Source organism: Talpa occidentalis, unplaced genomic scaffold (assembly GCF_014898055.3).
Source record: "Talpa occidentalis isolate TD23 unplaced genomic scaffold, MPIMG_talOcc4v2.1 talOcc4.16, whole genome shotgun sequence".
In the NCBI taxonomy this organism is placed as follows: Eukaryota; Metazoa; Chordata; class Mammalia; order Eulipotyphla; family Talpidae; genus Talpa; species Talpa occidentalis.
In genome coordinates this window covers 49067278-49090377 of record NW_023601653.1, presented here as the reverse complement: position 1 = coordinate 49090377, position 23100 = coordinate 49067278, and the positions used below count along the sequence as shown (strand labels likewise).

General features: G+C 39.0%; 1 long non-coding RNA gene across 1 annotated transcript in view; it reads left to right on the top strand.

Moving 5' to 3' along the window:
- LOC129145974 (uncharacterized) overlaps nucleotides 1-20341 on the top strand; it is a 242743-nt gene extending 222402 nt beyond the window's left edge. Inside the window, exon 5 of the long non-coding RNA XR_008552240.1 lies at nucleotides 20145-20341. This is a non-coding gene — a long non-coding RNA (uncharacterized LOC129145974). The remainder of the gene's footprint in view (nucleotides 1-20144) is intronic.
- The last annotated feature ends 2759 nt before the right edge of the window (nucleotides 20342-23100 follow it).

Sequence of the window (23100 nt, the reverse complement as noted above, 5' to 3'; positions counted from 1 at the left end):
CTTTAAATAACCTGAAATCAATACCAGGTATTTTCACTCCTGATTTATTTCAATTTTAAATGAAATTAAGATCTTCTAGTCACTTAGTATTCTATTTTATAGCACCTTGTTCTGAAAGTTGATTATCATTGTAGTAGACAGGGGTTCAAATCAAACTTTTGCCACATTTACCTTATAAACTTTAGCAAGTTACATAACCACTCTGAGCATCTGTTTCTCTTTAAAACTGACTACAATACCAGATTTAGAGCAACAGTTAAATAAGATGAACTGTACTGTATTGTCTAAACTCCTTCCTTACTCATATCCATTTAACCGCCCCCTGCCCCCAGCCATTTTATTTTATTCCTTTTGTTCTGGCACAACAAATTCATTTCATATAGATGGTTCACATCATTGAATGATTTTTGCTTGCATTTTTCTCAACAAGGCAAAGCCAGATCAATCATCTTCCAATATTTATGTAATTTCAAATTCAAGTCCAGAACTGCTGAGATTCATGTTAAGTACATGAATTTTTTAAGATATGTTTTTATCCTTGGAGAATTTAAAAGTATAGCCCAGAAATCAAACTAATAAATTTGAGAGCAATTAGAAAACAGATAAGGGAGAAATCACAGTGTGGGGTCTTTGAAGTTCAACAAAAAAATGTGTAATCAAAAAATAAGTAATCCAAGGTGTCTAGGAAGCGAAGACATTTCAAATAAAGAACTTGGGCTCAGTGTTAAGATATCCTCACTGCCAGGGTAGGCAGGTTGCAGGAGTTGGGGGCGGGGGGGCAGGTGAACAGTGTCAATGAAGCCCCACGGGAAGAGAGGGGTGCAAAGGAGAGAAAAGATCACCCAATAGGGATGGAAGACCTGCCATCTGAAGGCAAAGCAAGGTTGGGTTGGATTAGTGGAGCCAGATTCAGAAGAACCAGGAAACACTGGTAAACTACTGTATGTAGTAGGAAGAGCAGTTGCCTGGAGGGTAAAGGGAAAATAGGTGAAGTGTGTCATCATCCCAGCTCTTGATAATCCCACCAAATTGCATTCAGTATCATTTCTGCTTTCTTCCCTCCTTCTTCTCCTTCCCTCTAAGTCCACAGCACGTTTCCCCCAGCCTTGAATCCAAGGGAGCTATAACCTTTTAATGAACCTGTCTAAGGGCAACAATAAATGATGGTATCTTTTAAAAATAGAATGTTATTGTTATCATTTCCACTGCCACTCACACTATCAGATTGACACCTCCAGCTCTTTCCTCAGAACCCCTTATGTCTTCCCCCTGTGATAACCACCATATTTTTTATAGTTGTTGTGATGTGTTGGTTTGTTTGCCTTGGTTACTCATGTTCCACACATGAGAGAAACTATTCAGTACTCAATGTCTGACTCACTGTGAAAGATAGGATGATATCTTTTGAAAAACCTTTTTTTTAATAATTTTTTAAATATGTAGAAATTATTACTCCTGACTTCTTTCCCTAACCCTTATATACAGAGGGAAGCAGGAAAGATAGGGGAAATTATATGTATGTATCTAACTCAGGATAAAATATTATAATGTCTAGTAACTTGAAAACCTTTATATCATAATGATCTTTCTCATTGGGGACAGACCTTCTTTATACCACTTTTTGTCACAAAATTTCTATGCTTGCAATATAGATTTTCATTGTCCTGATTTTCAAATTTCTCTGTAGGAGAGAGATTTTTGTAGAATAAATGGAGTCCAGCTGATAAAAAGAGTTGAATTTCACAGAATTTCTCTTACAGTCGATAAGGGGTTGAGGTATAAACTTCAGTGAGATTCATCGCCCTAAAATTGTTTGGCAACTGAATTAGGAAGCCCTGTAGGTGACATGCTCTTCTTTTCAGTAGTCATCAGGGAAATGACTAGTATTTTTTTTGACACTTTTTGGCTTTTCTAAAGCATTCTTACCCTGAAAACAAAAGAAAAATTCACTTAGTTACTTTGCCAAAAGATGAGGCTAATATTAATATGTATTGGCTAGAAGACAGACATAGTATCAGTAGGGAAAAACTGATTTATGGATGAAAAGAGACATGACAGATACTGTTTTATTTCATTGTCTTTTTCCTTTGCTAAAACTTCATTTCTCTTCCTAAACCTGAGTCATAGTGACATTAAGACATGCAGTGTGACTGCCAAATCCTTTAAATGACCCCACTGTGTCATCTAAATGCTGTGGGGTAAGGGCAAGTTCACTCCAGTATTTCCTATTCTGAAGTTTGATTATATTCTGAAGTTTCCTCCCCTTTTTCTGCTATATAGAACGTGGGTCAAGGACCCAAAACTTGGTGGAAATGTAAATCTGAAATCAGTCACTTTTGCAGTCAATAAGCTTAAGACCAGGAGGGAGAGAACAGAATCATTACAGAATAATGGAAATGTTTCTACAGGGCATATTTTGCATACTGAGTGACTGAGCTCAGGAGATTTAATCTGACCAAAAGCAACCAAAATAACACTAATATAGGGAGTGTTGAAGAAAAGAATAGGTGTTTATGCCTGCTCAATAAAATACAAATGTGTGTCATAATAGAAATTAATCTGAATATGGGTAGTTTCTGGTCCTAAATCCTGGAAGAAATTGGAGTATAGATTTTGGCTTTGCCTTCAACCATGTCCATAAGCTCACCATTTCTCTAGTGTCAAATGCTTCCTAGTGGTATACTCTAAAGAACAGTTCATGAAACTCCTTAGGGCAGGGGAGTGAAATCTGTGCATCGCAATGCACAGCATGACTGTAGGTAAAGACGTTCTGCCTCATTTTCAAAGAACCACTCTTTTCCAAGTTTTTCTTTGTTTGTTTTTTTTTGTTGTTGTTGTTTGTTTGTTTTGTTTTGTTTTGTTTTTTTTTTGTATTTAAAGAACAGGTTTATTAGGAGAGGGACAGGAAAGTAAAGTATACTTGCATGGACACAAGCAGGCAGGAAGAGCTGCCCCAGAGGGACAGATTTGCTGAGAGAGGCCTGTATGGTTGCAGGTGGGCAGCCTTGAGGAGAGCTGCCTCTGCTGAGGGAGGCCAGTGGAGAGAAGTGCTGGCATGGTACAGGTCACGGGCAGGCAGGAAGCTGCTGCCCCGTAGAGGAGAGAGTTGGTAAAAAAAAAGCACCTGTATAGTCACAGGTGGGCAGAAGGGAGTGCTGCTCTTTTCCAAGTTTTAGGCTGTCTTCCCAGTACATTGTAGCCCAGCCGTTTCCATTCAGCCCCGTGTCTCTCTCCAATCCTCATCCTGACTGAACAGTTCTACCTTTCTCATTATTATCACAACTATATTTGCAAGTCGTGCAATTTTCCTAATCTTTAGCAATCTTTAGATTACAAACTTTCCAGTACCAATCATTTACTTGGAATATTCCCCCTTTCTTTTTGAAACATGTTGTATGATGTTTAATACAATACCATGTGTTTAGCAGATACTCGTCATTTTTACCTAAAAACTGCAAAGATTTGTAAAGTGTCAGAATCACTTGAGTTCCTATAAGAACACCAGAGTTTTACAGCCACAGATTTTGGGTAAACCCAAAATAATATATTTAAATAGTAAGCAAGCAAGACTCAGGTGTCCATGCACTACTTACTTTCGGTAGCAGGGATCTAGACTAGCCTGCAAAATAGTTTACAGAGGTGGGGGTGAGGATGGGGAGGAGGCCGTGTCTAGAAGAGATGGAATCGTAGGATGAGCCAAATAAAGCTTCTAGCTGAGTCCTTGATTTCTCAGTAACAGGTATGGCTCAGCAAATAAGGATGACTCTTGGAAATATTTAATAAAACTGCCTGTTCTGATCTTTTTAGTGGTACTTGGGAAACCATAAAGTTCAATGTTGTCAAGCACTGTGCTTACTGTCCAGAAACCTGGGAATTCTCTGCAGCTTGATCAACAACATGCAGGGAAGACATTCTGCAGTGGCTTTCTCATCTGCAAACAGAGTGAGAGTGGTGATACTCTTTCCTCTTGCCTTGCCTTCCGGTTTTGAATTCAAATGATGGAGCTCGGAGTCTAACGAAGAATCACCACCAAGAAAGCATTTGTTAAGTGAATAGTGAATGTTGACAATCTGATCTGATCAGGTCAAGCATACACTATACAGATTCTTCAGTAAGTCCTCACTAAGTAGTACAACAGAGCTAAGTGTTTTCTGAATATTTTCATATCTTACCTTATTCATGTTCTACTGTTTATTCCTATTTCTTGTGATTAAAAAAGAAAAGGAGTGGAGTTGCTGAACCTTGTGATAGATCTTTTTTTTTATTGTTTTGAGAAACCTCCATACTGTTTTCCATAGGGTCTGGACCAGTCTACATTCCCACCAACGTGAGCAAGTGTTCCTTTTTCTGTACATCCTCCCCAACACTCTTTGTTTCTGATCTTTTTGATATGGGTCATTCTTGCAGGTGTGAGGTAATATCTTATTGTGGTTTTGATTTGAATTTTCCTGAGGATAATTGATTATGAGCATTTTCTCATGTGCTCAAAGAATGCAAAACCACTAAATTGAAGGGACATATGCACTCCTATGGTCATTGCAGCACTATTTACAATAGCCAACTTATGGAAACAACCTAAGTGCCCAAAGACAGAAGAGTGGATCAGGAATATGTGGCATATATACACACAGTGGGATACTACTCAGCTATTTAAAAAAAGATATACTCTTGTCATTTTCAACAACATGGGTGGAATCGAGGGAATTGAATGCTTAGTGAAATAAATCAAAAGGACCAAGACAGATACTGAATGGTGTCACTTATATGTGAAATATAAAGAAACAGAATAAAAGGTCAGAAAAAACCAAACCAGTAACAAACCCTAGAAATCTGTCTGTAGAACTGAGGCTACCAGAGGGCAGGAGGGAAATAGAGCAGCATGAGGAGAGGGCACAATGGGCTGTGTTGGAGGACTAGGGGTGGTGGGTGTGTTGTGGTATGAAGGGTATGGCCCTATACCTCTGAATACTATTCAGTGTTTTAAACCAATGTTGCTTCAATAAAAAAATGTAAATTTCAAATAATTTATAAAGATACTGTTTCCTTAAAAACATGTTTCCTTAAAGCATGCACCTCTTCCCTAAGTGTGGGTTGTACACAGTGACTTCCTCCTAAGGAGATATATCTAAAAAGGGTACAAAGAGTGACTTTGCAGTAGAAGTCAGACAAGCGTTACCTTGGCCAAATGATCAAGGTGACTATCACCTTGCTAAGTTGTGTACATGGGTACATATATACAGCACATCTTCCTGATCCACTCATCTGTCCCTGGGCATTAGGTTGTTTCCTTAGCTTGGCTATTATAACTAGTTCTGCAGTCAACATAGAACATAAAACCATGCTGTTTGCCAGATGCCAATTTAGACATATATTTCCTCCCATTCTATTTAGTAACTAATATAAATGCATCATGGATATATTGTGAGCAATAAGATATATAGCTCTTCTGAGAAGGATTATAATACATATGGCTAGCCCCCAGAATGCTGCCTGAAATATTTTGGCCAATGGATGAAGAATGAAACACTAGATAAGAAATATAAAGAATCAGACTTTAGTCTTCTCTCTGTTATTAAATCCTTTATGAGTTGGACAAATCTGACTACATCTGCGAACTTTAGATGATTGAATTTATTTATTTTATTAATGAAGTACCATCGCTTTTCATCTTTGTTAATATTTTGATAACTAGGATTTTTCCCTTAGGTGTAGCCATTGTAGCCCTCCCATCACCACAGCACCCCTAATCCCCCACCATAGTCCATTATGCTTCCCCTCCCACCCTGTTCTCATCCTTCTCTCCCTCCTTCCCCTCTTGGATGCTTCTGTCCTATGGTCAGTTTTCAAGTCTTGGTTTTATAGTGACTAGAAAATGATACGTTGGAATTCTGGTCATTTACCTTGAAGAGTTACTCATTGATGTTCATCCTAATTTTTACTTTACTTCCATTTAGGAAAACTTCCCTGAGAGTGTATTTATCATGACTCCTTGCTCTGAAAAAGGAGAGGTCTTTAGATGGAACATAGATAGAAATTATATTCCCAAAGCTGAACTGTAATCATAGTCAACTAAACTTTATCAGCACCACATATAAAATCACATACCCCCCCACACACACCACATACACACTATTCACATACACATATGCACTCACACACCACACCATACTTACACACACGACACAACATAACACACACCCCATACCATATACACATACTGCTCACATCCCTACATACACACCACACAAACACACCCTGTACACATCATACACAAACACTACACACCATTTGCACATACAATCACACCACACAACACACCATGCCTGCCACCACCCACACTGCTTGAGAAAAGTGATGTGATCCACAGATGCTTTTTCCATTCCTCCTGACTTGTTGAAAACTTTGAGGTGCTAGATGCTGCAATCTACTATTTGTCTTTGCTCAAAGAAAACAGAGCAAAGAAATTCTATTCTGTTTTCCTAAAATAGTCTGTGGAGGCTGTATATGTGCTGAAACGTATAGCCTAGTCTTTAGATTTTTCTCTTTAATGTGAAAAATTGGTTACCTTTACTAATGAAGCAGTGGAGGCTTACGGAGGGGCTGTTGGCCAAACTCCCATTGTCCTAACTGAAAATCCCAAGTTTGATGTCTTCATTGGTTTCTGCCAGAACCAGGGAATATGTCTTCCTCCGTAATGTAATAATGCCACTAAAGAAACTGAACTCTGTGACCAGTCATTTGACATGAGTAAAAAACAGAATTTAGTTTAAGAAAATCAAAGAAGTAATTCATAAATGATTCCCACAACTCTTAGGAGAAGTTTGGGCAGCCACAGGGAGTTTATCATGTTGTTATAGACAACAGTCTTAACCACCCAGGGGTCTGCGGGAAATCAAGCCCCAAGCGTGGGGGAGATAGGAGTTTTCTGGGAGAAATTCCCAGGCAACTTGTGAGTGTGGTTCTAAATGAGACTGGTGGGAATTTCCAAAGCAGACAGCACTTTGGGGGGCCAGGCTGGGGCAGAGGAATGGAATTTTTTTCCAGTGGGGCTGGGAATGTTTTTCAGAGCAAAAACTAAGGACCCACTAGTTGGACTGATTTCTTAGAGCCAAGTTATAAATGATGAATTTTATCAAGGAAAAGAAACAGTGCCTCCTTGCTAAGCTTTGTAACGAGGTTCATATAAATTTGCGTAAAATATTATGTGGGATTAGCGGAGCCAGCCAGGAATAGAGGGGCAGGAGCCAAGAGGAGGATGGGCGTTCAGCCAGCAGGAGGAGCGGGAGATGAAGTGGATGGAGCTTGCCAAGCCAGAGCTACAGTAGCACCGAAGTGAGAAGCCAGATTCTGGCCCATCTGAGGGTGTTAGTGTGGTTATTATTGCTGTTGTTGTTTGTAAAGTAAATGCTCATTGCTTCTTTCCCCCAAATAATATCCACGCTACTTTCAAGTTGGGTAACATACATAATTAAGGAAAATGACAAGGGAAAGTGCATTTGCTCTTTAGGTTCAGCTTGGCCCAGCAAGATTGCAGGGGTCCAGTGGGTTGGGAGGTAAAGTGGCGGTTACAGTTGGCCCCCCATGCCCCACCACTGCTGGAGTTTAGAACACTGTCCTCATCATTTACCCCATGGTCCCATATCAGAACCAGGCCCAGGGAGTCCCAAGCATGTCGGCTGGAGTCCACAGTCTGTTCTTTGGCTTGCTGCTTCCACAGTTTCCTTAGTCCAGTCTTCACAGAGGTAGGAATGGAAGCTTCCAATATCAGTTATACCAGGATAGGCACCATTCTGTCTCCTCAGCCCCACTCCCAACTGGAGTCTGGATTGCTCAGCCATATTCCTACTGGGATAAAAACACAACGGATTGGTCAGAACAGACCCATTTGGGCCATACACAGAAGGCTGCCATAGTGTCCTCACGCGTGAAAAACTGAGAGGCAGTGTGGCTCCCCTCCAGCACCCTCAGGACAGTCCTGCTTCCCGAGGAAGGCTCAAAGCAGGTGTCCTTGGCCCTGCCCCTGGCCCAGTGGAGCCCCGCCTCACCTTCAAGCAGGCCTTCTCCTCCCCACAAGTGTACCCGACACACTCTCCCCCTGGAGGTCCATACTGAAAGCACCCCAGCAATCTGTCAACAGTGGTTCCTCCAGGACAGATGAAGGGGGAGCCTCCCCCTCACCGAGCCAGTAGGAGCTGCCCTGCTCCGTCTCAGAAGGGAATTATTTCTGGCTCGACTTCCAACCCCTTCTGCACAACATACACAGTGTGCAAGTGCGCAGGCTGGACCCCACCTCTGAGGCCCTCCTCTGAGTGAGGCTCCTGCCCCCCACATGCAGACAGGAGGCACACGGAGGAGCCACAACTCTCCACACCTTCAGCAAAGTCTGTGGCTCCGCTCGGCTGAGAGGAGGGTGACATTCTTTTCACCTCCAGCTGGAGTGAGACCGACAATCTTCTCGTAAACACAAACTGAGAGATTCCTGTGTTCTGGAAAGAGACAGGGAGAAGTCTGGGCTTTTTCCCTCCCATCGTGGAGGGAGTTTCCCTCTTGGCAAAGGGAGTGTTGCCAGCTATGGCTGGCATTACAGATGCCTAGAAATGGATATTTCCAACCAAGATCCCTGTGTCTGAAACCTTTTTTCACCTAGCACTGCTTCGGGGAAGCCTACCTTTGATTTTCTGGAGTCCATGAAAATGAATTTTCCCACTTGCTGGTGCCTTCTGGTGACCTCAGGCACAGGAGACCTGTGAGCTTCCTGTGAAACTCCCTGGCCCTGCCCCAGGTCCCCCTCAGTGGCCTGTGCATGACAGGAGGAGGAGGCGTATTTGCATTTGTGTGTGTGTGAGGCAGAGCAGGGTGGGGACCACAGGCAACCACATATTGAAAACAAGGACATTTGTTCATTTTTTCCCCCTTTCATTCTCATGACAACTTTGTGAGGTGCAGATAGCATTTTTATTTGACACATGCAGTCACAGTAACTCCCCTAAAAACAACTAGCCTAATAAGTCCTAGCCCAAGGATTCAAATCCAGGTCGGTCTGACTTCAAAGCCCAAGCTCTCACCTCCTGGCTATCCTCAAGTCCCTGGATTCCTGGATTCCAGGAGGTGACTTCTCAACCTGTCACCTGCACGTGTCTCCCTCAGGACCAGAGCCTGACAGCTCTCGAGGGAACCTTCAGGGTGCCCGTGCCGACTCGGGCAGAGCTATCCTTCTCTCCTCATGTGACAAACGGGGAAACAAGGGTCCCACAGAAGTGAGGCGCCCAAAAACAATTAGTGGCTATGGAGCCAACACTCAAACAAAAAGATTTTTATTTATTTTCTCTTCTCTGACAGTCATTTAAGAGTAAAACAAAATCAGCAGGAAAAGAATAAGTGCAGCCACCGCCCCTTTCATCAGGAACTAAAGGGTAATGCAGCCAGGAACCCCGCCTTGTCTTCATCCCATAGCTGTTTTCATACCTTGTTTTCATCCCTTGTTTTCATCAGCTCATAGCTGATATTTCTACTGCTTGTGAATTCCCCATCTTGTGCCCTCATAGATAATAAGAGCTAATAGAAATGGAAGAAAATACTTCCAGAAGAATAAAAAAAACTATCTTTATTAAGACTTCAAAGGGGAAGAAGACCTTCTCTACTTGACATTTTAGTAAATGTCAGGGCGGCGAAAAAAAACACATAAAGTGTGATCTTCTATACTTGCTTTTTTATCAACCTTCCTGGCTGCTGAAGTAGCACAAAAAGTGGAATTGTGTCTTCACTAGGTGGTCCTGTGCTGAAAGCCTTCAGGTTCAGTGGCTCTCCTTAGTAAACAAAACCCTTTTTCTCAGTGGAAACTTTTGAGAGACAGAGGTGTGTCGCTTTTTTGCCCACGTGAGGCGATCCTGGTCACTGTGCACGATGACCGTTGCTATTTCACTCATTCATACACTCACAGAATCAACCTGTGCATTCTTAGGGCTGCTTGGAGTGCTGGGCAAGGGTGATTGACCTGAGATATTTGACGGATGAAGGAAAATCAGCAGGGCGGGCTCATGCTTGGCTGCTCTGTGCCCTGCAGGGAATCAGGGTCTTTACTTGAGCTGGCTGGAAAGGAAACCAGGTGCCTTCTTTAAGTGTGAAGGAGCCACTTGGTCATTTCTCCTTCCACCATTTATCCATTCCCTTCACTGTGAACCTTTGTCCTCTCTCCCTGCTGTGTGCCAGGCACTGGACTGGGTGCACTTAGCAGTTCAGGTTCCACTGGAGGAGGCAGTTCTGCAAACATGGACCAGAGCAGTGATACTGTAGAGACAAGAAACATCTAACCCAGCAGTCAGGCCCCAGAACTACTTTCATCTTAGAAAAAGAAAATAACCCGGATGCTTGAAATTGAAAAGGACCGGTAACGTTGGTTTTTTCTTGGGATACTGCAAAGATATGTTTCAGACTATTACCGCCCCCCAACACAAGGTATCATATTATGGCTCTGCCTTAATAGCACTAAGTCAGTGTCTCTCTTCAGATAACTCAGGCCTCTTCCTGCTATCCTAAGCATGTTTGCATGTTTGCTGGACATATAGCATGCTGGTTTCTCTGGGGGGTCTCTTTTTTTAAAAGAAATATTTATTTATTTATGCATACAAGATCTGGGGTACAGGCCAGAGATGGGGGGGAGGGGCGGTGAAAGGATTCACCAGAGACAGAGTGGGGAACAGAACAGGCAGACTGACAAAATATACTGCTGAGGGCAGCAGTGGGCAAGAGAGGAGACGTCTGCTGCGCCATGTGGGTTGCTCCCTGGCCGGCTGGGAATTGAACTCGTGCTGCAGAGGCTGTGGATCGCCTCATAGTGCAGTGCTTAACCCCTTGTACCACCAGGGAGGCCTGTCTGGGGGTCTCTTTTCTCAGTCACCTCTGCAACTGACCTTCAGTTCATGACAGGAGGAAGGGGCATGTTTGCATTTATGCGTGTGAGGCAGAGCAGGGTGGAGATGGTAGTGCCTGCACTGTGACCTTGTCTTCTGAGAACCTACCATTCGCAGATTTTTTTTTTTTACTAGATAATGGGGATACAAAGACATGGTACTACTCACAAAAAACAAACAAGCTAAAAAAGAAAGAAAAAAAGAAAAAACCCTGATTGGTAGCTGGAGTTTTGTGTTTGGCTTCCTGACAGAGTGCCTCTAGGTCAATGGATCCACCCTACCTTTTGAAGAAGTTGTTCTATTTGGAACACACTGTCATCCATTTGGACCCTCTCAAAAATCTCTACTCTTCAGAGAGAACAGAAAAGGAACATGTATAACATGTATTCCATTCATTCACTTATACTTAAGTATGTGTGCTCGCTTTGAGTCAGCCCTGTGCAAAGGCTTTGACTCCTACCTGAGCCTGGTGGCACTGGTGGTCAGAGGGACACCAGCAGAGACTGATGCCTAATAGAGTTGTCAGAGACACTGACGAGATAGAACAAGCATCATGAGGAAAGCACATAAACACCAAGACTTGAAGGAAAAAATTGAATTAGCCTGATGAAAGGTTGAGAAGAGAGTGTCAGAGGCAGAGCATTCAGCCATATCTAAGCGGTATGCTTAGATGTTCTAAAAAATAGGCTTTCCAACATAGAAATACAGCTTTCTCATGATCTCACTTATGTACAGAATCTGAAAAGAAAAAAGATGGGAACTGAAAGTGTCAGAGTTGATTGTTGGTTGCCAGGGACTGGGGAGTAGGACAGAAGGAGAGGTGGCTCAGAGGGTACAAGCTTTCAGTTGTGAGATGAACCAATTCCAAAAATCTAGTATATAGTGTGGTGACAAGAGTTAATAGAAATGTGTTGTATACTTGAAAAAACAAGAGACTTTCCACAACACAAATATTCAAATCAGCCTTACTCACAGTAGCCAAAGGATAGAAACAGGTGGATAACAACATGTGACATATCCATAAACTGGAATATTATTCAGCAATAAACAGGAGTGAGGTGCTAATACAGACTACAACATAGAAGAACCTCAACACATTATACTAGCTGAAAGAATCCAGTCACAAAAGTCACATACAGTGTGAGTTCATTTATATGAAATGTCTAAAATAGGCAAATTCATCAAGATAAAAAGCAGATTAGTGGTTGCCTGGGACTGGGGGAAAGGGGAGGTGAAGGGATAGTGGATAGAATGTTTCCTTCTGGGGTGAAGATGAGAATGTTTTGGAATTTGATGTAGGTGTCAGTCACACCTGAGTGTGAACGTACTAAATGCCATTGAACTGAACATTTTCACAGGGTTAATTTTATGTTTTGTGAATTCCACACCAAGTTTTTTAAATAGGAAAAATTGCAATAAATAGACAAGGAAAAATACTGGATTCATATAAATCAATCCTATAATAAAACTTAAAGATCCATTGCTGTCGGAATCCAGCTAAGTCCTCTTCCACCTTTTATTCTACCTGGTCTTTAATGGGTAAAGAATACCCACAGTGTTATCGGGTATCCACCGATTCAAAGAAATCAGCCTAAAGAAAGAAAAGTTACATCTCAAAGCTTACTGGTGCATTTAGGATTATCATTCCATGTATCTACTACCCCCAATCCCTCTTATTTCTTTTATTTCAACATCAAGCCTTCTTCCATTAGTAAAATTGCTAAGATGATATGAAAGCACATGGACTGGCTGGTGCTCTGAGAGCTGAAGGAAAAGCAGGAAATGCCCTACGTGGCAGGCAAGGGAAAGCATAAAGATTTTCAACCAGGGAGCACTTAGACAGTGAAGAGAGGAAGGCGAGGATGCAAAATGTCCCTAACTCAGAAAGCTGCTTCCAACATGAGAGTGGGTAAGAGGGGCCAGACAGCAATCATCCCTGTATCCCCAGGGGGTTGGTTGAGAGGAGGAAAGATTGGCATCACTGAGACTCATTTTCTGGGATAACTGAGTCTCACTTTCTTTGGCGACTTCCAGGGCATCTATTCTGGAACTTCACAGTTGGAGGGAAGTAAGTAAACGCCCAAACCCAACAAATGTTCTAAAAGAAAGCATCCCTAGCTAGAATTTAAATGCCAGTTATCCTCTCAACAGAAATTGTAACTTAGTGGGACCTTTTTTCTCAGCAAGATTGAATGTCATGCAGGAAATTTCAAATCATGTGTAGCTATCTTCTGAGAAACCCAAGGTCTTCAAGCTTTCATTTCAGCAGTCAATGGTGATTGCGACATGCTCCAGAATAGCAGCACAGTGAGTAATGGGCTAGGACATCAATATGTTTTGACTTGATGCTTTCACTTTTTTACAATATGCAAGCAACATCTTTTATTGGTAAATTAGATCTTAGTGTATGTTTATTCTTTTCCACTAACATATTATACGAATAGTAGTTTTCATAGTTTGAGGGAGTCGGGGTACAGATGTTGGCTATTTTTTTTTAATATACTCAAATGTCTTTAGACAAAACAAGAAACTAATTTAACCACCCACTAGCCATGAAGGCACATAATATTTTTCCATGGGGCCTGGATGACTGCTTTCAGTGCTTGTTTATTTGATCTGGGAAAACATAGCTCACAAACAGCATCTGGATTTCAGAGAAGGTTCCTATATTTGCCCCCCCCCCACCAAATTCTCCTCTTCAGTCAATGGCATCCAAGTGACTCATCTGCAAGGTCAGAGAGTTGAGTTACTCGGCTAAGACTAAAATGCAAAATTCTCTGGCTTGTTCCCGTAACCACCAACCCTCACAGTCTCCCTCCTCCATGGGTATGTGGCATGGGAACCTGCATGAGGTTTTGCCAAGACCACCAGGGACTGGGCAGAAAACCAAATCTGATAGCCAAGAGTGGGCAACACTCTCCTAACAAGGGTAAGAGGGGACCTGGAGAGGTTTTAGACCTTGTTTGTTTTATTTAAAGAGTCTTCTGTTAAGAGCAGAAGCTGGGTTGGAATAAGAGTAGAAACTTCTTTTCATTAAAAGGTATGACTGAGAACTTGCAATTTTTGATGACATGTTTCTCCCTGAGAGATCTTCAGCGTTGGCAGTCCCATTTGAGACACTGATGAAAAGCTGTGGGCTAGTTTTCTGAGGTCTCTAAGAGAAATCCAATGGCTTTACCTTAATCCATTTTCAGCATGAGTATTTCAGTGCAAATGAAGAAACAAACAGCAAGCTGTGCCTCCCGAACATAGCAAGTGTGCAAGGGTGGAATAAGGCACAGCCATGATAGTGTCAGCCTGACCTATAACCTCTAATCAGACTGAGAATTATAGCTCCCCTGCTTTGTGCCTGGTTCCTTCATTTCCTTTATTGTACAGCTTCTGGAAAAAGGCCACCTGCCTCATTTGAAGTACCTGCCACTTTGAGTTTTAGCAACACCAGATGGAACTCCATGGCTGATTTATTGTATTGCTACTGCATCGTCAAGTCCTACCTCCACATAAAAGGAAGGTTCAAAGAACAAAGACTTCTAACTGTCATTTTAATAAATGCATAATAAGGCCAGAAAAAGTGAAGAAACATCTACCAATTTCTTAAACAGGCTCATGAACTGGTGACTTCTGTCAGTGCTGAGCTCTATCTAGGGTTCTCTTACACTTTTTATCTCTCTCTTTTTTTAATTTAATGTTTGATGTAAGGAAGAAGACCACAGTTATTCTGCAATGTGTGAAGCTAAGTTTAGTTAAACCTGCAAAATGTTGCAAATCTGCCAAGAATTGAACTGTATTATTAATGTTGAGATGAACACACAAGTAAAGGCTAATTCTTTTGAGGTTAGTAATAGCAAATGGACATATCCTCAAAACAAAAAGAAAAAAATTAAACTTTTACCTTCATCTGTTAAGTAGGAAAATCTAACATTTATGTGTTATTAACTTCCAACAAAGAGAATCAATATTTAAATCCCCGGACTTTTTCCATAGACGTAGACTGGATTCTATTCCCTTGCTATATTTACTTTTTCTTTTTTCTTTTCTGAGTTTCTCTCTATCTTTTCCTTCCTTCTCTTTTTCTACTCATAGAAGTTCATACCTTCTGGCTCTAGGGCATCATTTTATTTGCTTATTTTTTTTAATTTTTGCCCTAAATAACAGTATTTCTCTTGTGTTAATATAACTTACATTCCAAAGACTTAGAGCTTTCTTTGTTATCTTAAAATGATTTCCCTATTATAGGTAAGGCCTGTGTAGATTTATGTATCCTACAGTTTGGAAGAAATGTGCATAGTATTCAAAAATCTTAGTTAGAATTCCTCTCAAATCTCCCCAGTGCATTTATGGTGAAACCCTATCCATCCCAAAGCCAAGTAACTTTTCTAAAGGCCATGGTCCAGTCCTGAATGATAATACTGGCAGGAAAAATTAGATATGAATGTACCCAATTTAATTTGCAAAGAAATCCCATACCACAGTGTTTCCTTTAAGTATGTCCATAAATTTTCACAATTAGGGGAGGCAGTATTGTAGGTTGGAAAATCATAAGCTTTGAAGTAGACAAACATGACTTCAAACATTGGCTTTGCCACTTTCTAACTCTGTAGCCATGATTGAGTTTATTTCTCTGCCTCAGTTTTGTTATATTGCCTACCCTACAATACTGTGGTGAAGATCTGTGAGAAATTTTGCGTGCAGTATTAATACCACATGGTATGTCATGTAGAATGTGCCTTCAATGCAATGGGTAAATAGTTTTAACCAACTCTGAAAGCACCATCAAAACCACTGTTTTATGTAAGTTGCATTACCTTAAATGGCATAAGAGAAAGGCACAATTTCTATAGGCTAAATTCAACACAGGTGATTATTTTTTCATGCAGATAGGGTCTAAATTTGAATTTTCACTGAATTAATTTAATTATAGATTCTGGGCTTGGGAGGTCTGGTACTGTATTCTGGATGCAAAGCTATTTTCTGAATAAAGTCCACTCCCTATAGTTGTCAATAGCTGGTTGATGAGTAGGCAAATGTAGTCACCAGAACATAATGAACACACTGGCGTGGCAATAGTGACCATGGGGGTGCTATTCTGTTCTTTCTACACTCCTTTGGAATAACTACCTGACTTCATTTTTAAGATTGGTCTTCTAAATCAAAATGTCATAGAGTCTAGAAATCATATTTCTCCTGTTTTCCAGCTGTTATAAACATTTAAGAATCACAGTTAAAAGCTGTAATGTGATATTCTTTAATTTATCATCAGCTCCATCCAGACCTTCCATGGATCTGTATTTTTGAAGTTTGCACAGTTCATAAAACCACAGGTGCCAACTACAGGTAGTCCTCACCGGTCTCCAGTGCCTTCATGAAAGTTGTTGGTGCTACTTCCCCTGTAAAGTAGCCATGTGTCTGCTAAACTTGACTACCGTGTGTGAACCTCACTAAAAAACTCAGGATTGAACACAATCATGGCTTTTCCCAGTTCCATCCTGTTTTTCTTCAATTGCTCTGAGATACCCACCAAAACTGGACTAAGTTAAAACTTTTGGGCTTCTCTTGAGAGACGTCAGAAAACTGTGCCCTACAACTTTTCTTTGGTGTCTCAAATGGGACTGCCAATGTTGAAGAGTGCACATACCTTCCAAGGCAATAAAGGAAAATACTTAACCTATGAAATCAAGGAGAAAGACAAAGGAAGACAGAATAGAGCAATTTTTTTTTGAGGCAACTTTGATTTACAGTGCTGTGTATGACTAGAACTCTAGGATCACATATGTTACCACACCAGATATACCACGAAAGCACCCAGAGTCCTCCACCGTGGTCCATTGTGCCTCCTCCCCACTCTGCTCTCCTCCTTCCACTCTTCCTCTGTGGTTTCAATTCTGCAGTCAAATTTCTAGACCTTGTTATTGGTTTGGTTTTATCTGATCTTTTGCATTGTTTCTCTGCATTCCACATGTAGAGGATGTCATTCAGTATTTGTCTCTGTCCTTTATTTCACGTATCATAATCTCCTCCACTTCCTTCCATGTTGTCACAAATGGCAAGCTTTCATCTTGTCACTTGTAGATACACATACACACACACAAAGACACACACACATAGTTGAGTAGTGATCCATTGTGTATATACCATATCTTTGTAATTCTCTTGGGGGCATTTCGATTGTTTCCATAACTTGGCTACTGTAAATAGTACTGCATGAACATGGATTTGCATCTGTCCTTTCAAAATCATATTTTTGTATTCTTCAAGTAGATATCTGGGAATGGAATTGCTGGATCATATGGTAGATCTATGTTTAATATTTCAAGAAATCTCCATAATGTTTTCCATAGGAGCTAGACCAATCTATATTCCCACCAATGGTATATATGGGTTCCTTTTTCTCCACATCCTTGCCAACATTTATTGTTTTGCATCTTTTTGATATGGGTAATCCTCATACTTTGAAATGGTATCTCATTGTGATTTTGATTTGCATTTCCCTGATAATAAGTGATGAATGGCATTTTTTCATGTGCCTATTGGCCACTTATATGTCTTGTTGGGAGAAATGTCTGTTTCTCTCTTCTGTCCATTGTTTTTCACTGGTTATTTATTTCCTGTTGTTGAGCTGCATAATGTCTTTGTAGGTCTTGGATATCACCCCTTGCCAGATGTATATTGTGCAAGTATTTTTTTCCCATTTAGCTGGCTGTCAAGAACCTGTACAATGAAAGCAATAAGATTTTAAAAGAAGTAGAAGAAATACAAAGCAATGGAAATATATCCCCTACTTTGGGCTGGAAGAATTAACATTGTTAAAATAGCCATTTTTCCCAAAACAACATACAGATTTAATGCAATTTCTCTCACAGTTTCAATAAATATTACTGAAATCGATATGGAACCACAAAACACCCTGTATAGGCAAAGCAATCTTGACTCCCCCTCAAAAAAGGAAGAGTGGTGGTATCACACTGTCAGACTTTAAACTACATTCAAAGCTATTATGAGTAAAATAGTATGGTACTGGTAGACACACAGAACAATGGAATAAAATTGAAAGCCTAGAAATAAACCCATGTTTATATGGACCCTTAATCTACAACAAAGAAGCCAATGCTAAATTTGGTAAAGGAAGTCTCTTTGGTTTTTGGAAAACTGGACAGCCACATGCAAAAGAAACAAGAACACCATCTCACACTACATATAAAAAAATACTCAAAATGAATTGAAGATTTGGATATAAGACCTGAAATCGTAAAATACCTAGAGGGAAAATAATAGGAAAAACTCTCCATAATGTACGCTTCAGTGATATCTTTGTTGATTCATCTCCCACAGCAAGAAAAACAAAAGAGAATATAAACAATTATGAATATGTCTAAAAAGCTTCTGCACAGTGAAAGAAACTTTTGTAAAACAAGAAGAAAAGACAATTTTATTTGAACATGATAATGTGTTCAAATCTGAACATAAAAGCAGTTACCATGGATTTACATGGAGTATGTTCCAATCAATTGATACCTCCAGGCTAATTTAAAAAATCTACTGGTCCTTTGTTTATTAGAGACACATTATGACATAATGGTGCAAAAATGGTTGAAACTACAATGATGAAAAAACCATGTGCTATACGTGCCAATATTATGTCAAATTTAACGTCACACAAGTAAACTTTAAGAAAAAGAAAACATTGTAAAAAAGTTAAAAAGCAATAAATTCTTTATGATAAAATGTTTAATTCTGCAGGATTAAATATCATTTATAAATTTCAGGTACCTAAGAACACTGAATATATAAAGAAAAGTTGACATAAAGAGAAATAAGTGAGCTCATAATTATAGTGGGAGATTTTACTATCCTACCCTCAATAACTGATGTAGTAAGCAGACAAGAAAAATTAAGGATGTAAATATTTGAATAGCATTATTAACCAATTTAATTAATAGACTGTTTAAAACACTGCATCTAACCACTGTAGAATAGACACATATGGACTATTTAGAAAAATTGACTTTAAAAACGAGGATGGACATAACAAATCTCATAACAAACAAACAAATCTCAGTGAATTTCAATTTAAGTGATGCAGAATATAATTTCGCTTTACATTAGAATTAAGCTAGGAATTGATAATAAAAAAAGATAACTGAAAAATCATACTTTGCATATTAGCAACTCTGCCTGCTTCTGTCTACGCATCTTCTTCTGCCTTCCCTTTTTTTAAAATAATAAACCTTTTAGATAGATAGATTTTAGATAGATAGATAGATAGATAGATAGATAGATAGATAGATAGATAGACAGACACTTTTAAGTAATTCAAAAAACATATGTCCTAGTGACTATTAGGAAATATTTTGATCTAACTTAAAGTGAAACTATAATATTTTAGAATTTGAGTAAAAAATTACAATGAAAATTTGGGAAGTATTGTGATCTGAATAGAAATAAAGAATCATATCATAATTTGTGAAATGCCACTGACACCATGCTTAAAAATGTACATCTTTGGATGCGTTTATTAGAAAAAAAAAAGGAAGGATGAAAATCAGTAATCTAGCATGTACCTTAAAAAGTGAGGAAATGGGAATCCAATGGACAAAAAGGAAGTGAAAGGAAGAAAATAATGAAGCTATGAGAAATTAATGAAATAGCTAACAAATAATAGAGAAGACCAATAAAGGAGCAAGTTAACTCATTGAAAAGTCCAACAAAGTTAATAAATGTTGGACAAGACTATCAAGAAGAAAGCAGGCACAAATACCCAATATCAGAAATAAAAGGGGCAGCACCATGAAAGATCCTGCAAACATCCCAAAGAATCCTCAGATACCATGAAATGGCATCCGAGATGCACCTCAATTAAAGCTTTTTTGTGTACTTAGATTTGGAGCTGTTTTATGTATAGTTATATTAGAATGAAGTTATATTAGAATATAGTTAATTTAGAATGAAACTTAAAATATAATATGACTACTCTGCTATAATAAAATAATTAAATATAAGTAGCAATGCCTACATTTGTATTGCAACTCCAAAAGTCTTTGTTTCTGGTATTATCTATTAAAGCATGGGGTGGCTCTAGTAAACTTGCAGAAAAAAAACAGCTAGAGTAGGGAGAGCAGGAAGAACATAGATGCAAGAAACTGGCCATTTGCCATGTGTGAGAATTATTGAAGCTGTGAGATGAGTACATTAGAATTTATCAAACCCTCTAATTTTGATTGTGCTTGAAATTCCCAGGTAGAGAAGGAAAGGAGAGGAGAGGAGAGAGAATGTTTATCAAACATTCTGGTGTGGTGGGATGACTACGTGTCCCAGTTTACATCATTGACCTGATATTCCAACTGCTTCCCATTTCACCTGAATTGTCCTGTGTGACAGAATATTGTCTGTAATGTTTGCAATAAAGTAATCCAGAATGGACAGAGTAGACCTCCTCCTTTTACTTTACCTGCTGCCATGGCTGTGGTGCCCGAGATGTAATGCACCCTGGTGGAAGTGGCAGACATTGGCAACCCGGTGCTTCCATTTGTGAGCTCTGTGGGGACTCATGCTGCAGCCTATGAAGTCATGATGACAATACCAGACTCTAGGGGTGGGGATTGTAAGGAGAATGAGCAATTACAGGTAGAATGAGGAATTTACGAGAAACGAGGCTGTGCAGTCCTCCCACAAAGTGTATAGACTAGAAAAATATAAATTTTCTTGCTATAATCATTCTGTCATTTATTGAATGGAATAAAGTCTAAAACTGAACACCTTTTTGTTGTTGTTTGGTAATGCTTTAATATTTTCTAGTAAATACCTTCGAACTTGTCAAAAGCATATTTGGTAAAAATGAAGTTCTGAATTTTGGCTTCTCAATGACACTTTCAGTTGTTGCAGATAAACATGTCATCTAGGGCCTCCCTGGTGACGCAAGGGGTTAAGCACCTCACTATGAAGCAATCCGCAGCCTCTGGAGCATGAGTTCAATCACTGGCCGGCCAGAGAGATTCCCACATGGCACAGCAGACCTCTCCTGTCTTGCCTGCTGCTCCCCTCAGCAGTGTATTTCGTCGGTCTGCCTGTTCTGTTCCCCACTCTGTCTCTGGGTGAATCCTCTCACCCCCCGCATCTCTGGCCTGTACCCCAGCTCTTGTGTGCATAAATAAATAAATGTTTTAAAAAAATTGTCATCTACACAAAATGCCCATTTCTTTTACCAGTCATCATGGGACTCAATGTTATTCCTGATGACACACAAAAAAGGCAACAGACAGCTGCTGAAATATCAGTAGGTACTAAAAGAGTGATAGTTATTTTTAGAAAACAATTCCTAAAAAAATAGCAAATGTAGGTGTGGAAGGCTTACTTTTATGACATTGTCTCGAGTATTGAGTTTTATTTAGATCAAATGGCTGTTGTAAATTAATTTTACCCATTTTGTTAATACAAATTTTCTTGTGCACCTGTGAAAGGTGCAGTAACAGTTATCACTATATTGCACCATCGAGTCAATAACTTCCCAAATGTGAAGGTACTGGTACTTATACTAGTGCATCAGCTGCTTCAAATAGCAGTTAATTCAATATGCTTCCATTCTTTACACATAGTCTAATGGTTGGGAATTTACTCTGTTCAAAGCCAACTGGAACATTTTTTGTAAATGTGATTATAAATTTAGTTAAGAAGCTTAAAATGAAGGCACATTATTTGTTTTTGTGATAAAAATTCAAATTTTGTGAAGCCTGACACTAGTATAATATTCTTATTAAATTTCAGAATTGTGTCTTAATCATTGGATGTAATTCATGATTATATCCAAAGCAGCTGCTATCTTCTACAATTGAGATAAAGTTCTAGCTGTCAGTACTTAAAGAAAGATATATCACATTTTGACAGTGAACTCCAAAATTTTGTAATTAAAACACACACACACACAAACACACACACGTGTGCGTGGCTGGTACACATCCTACCTTTTGCCATACACCGTAAATCAGATTTTAGAAATGTTTGAGTCTCTGAAAAGGTGTAATTCAAACCTCAATGTCCTACAGTGTCTTTGAAGTTCTTCATGAACAGGACTTCTAAAATTTGGTTTTATGTTTCTCAAAATCAGTTGGAAATCTTTAATGAAAATATTCAGCAAATGGAACAACATGAAACATCAGCTTCCCCAGTTAGTAATTGCAATTAGGTAACAAAGATTTCCAAGGGAATGAAATATAAATGTATCCGTTTAAACACAAAGAGGAACTGGGAAATAAACTATGAGAACTCAAATGGTGTACAAGATTTAACATGAAAAACAATGTAATTGAGATTTGTGATATTTGAACTTGTCATAAGACTCTTTTGATGGAACTCCTATTTCTAATTGGATAAATTTATTTTCTGAACTGGAGGGGGCTGCCCACAACTTTGCAGAATATAAATTTAGTAAATGCTCAAAAGAATTATGACCATGGACAACTTCTTTAATGAATTTGCCTTGCAAAAATATTTTTTCAAAGAAATGTACTCTGAATTAAAGCAAAAAGACAGAACCTGTGAAAATATTTGGACTGAAATATTTATATATTTCATTATAAAAAACAATAAAAATTTATTCTAGGAAACTACTCAAGCTTTAAGTTACATTAACACCTGTAGAAAGAGTATGAGTGCAATTAAAAATACTTTGATCTACAAAGAAACAATTAAAATTTTCTACAATTTCAAATTTAAAAAGATAAAAATTTGAAAGCACTGCAAACAATTATGTGAAAAAAGTGAAAATAAGATAATATTGGAAAAAATATCATTTATAAAATGATAATTGATAACTACAGTCAAGAAACTAGTCAATATTTACTAAGAATGAAATTTTAGTTACTTTTATAATGCTTAGGTTCTCAATTTAAAGACTTTTTTGATGTTGATGAAAATAGATATGCAATATACCTTTCATATAAAGGCTTTTATCTTTGAGAATAGACTTTCAATAAAACCATTCCATAAGTCCTCAAAATAATAAATCAATTGTGGGTCACTAATAAATACTGCAAACATTTTGTAATTGTTATATAGTACCCTTCTCACTCTCAGTGTGTTTCAGTAGGTTTGCAAATTATATAAGCATTGTAATAATGAACAATTCAAGGAAAATTAACTTGGAAATATACATGATCAATATTAATTTTTAATTTAATAATAATTGTTTTAACTAAAA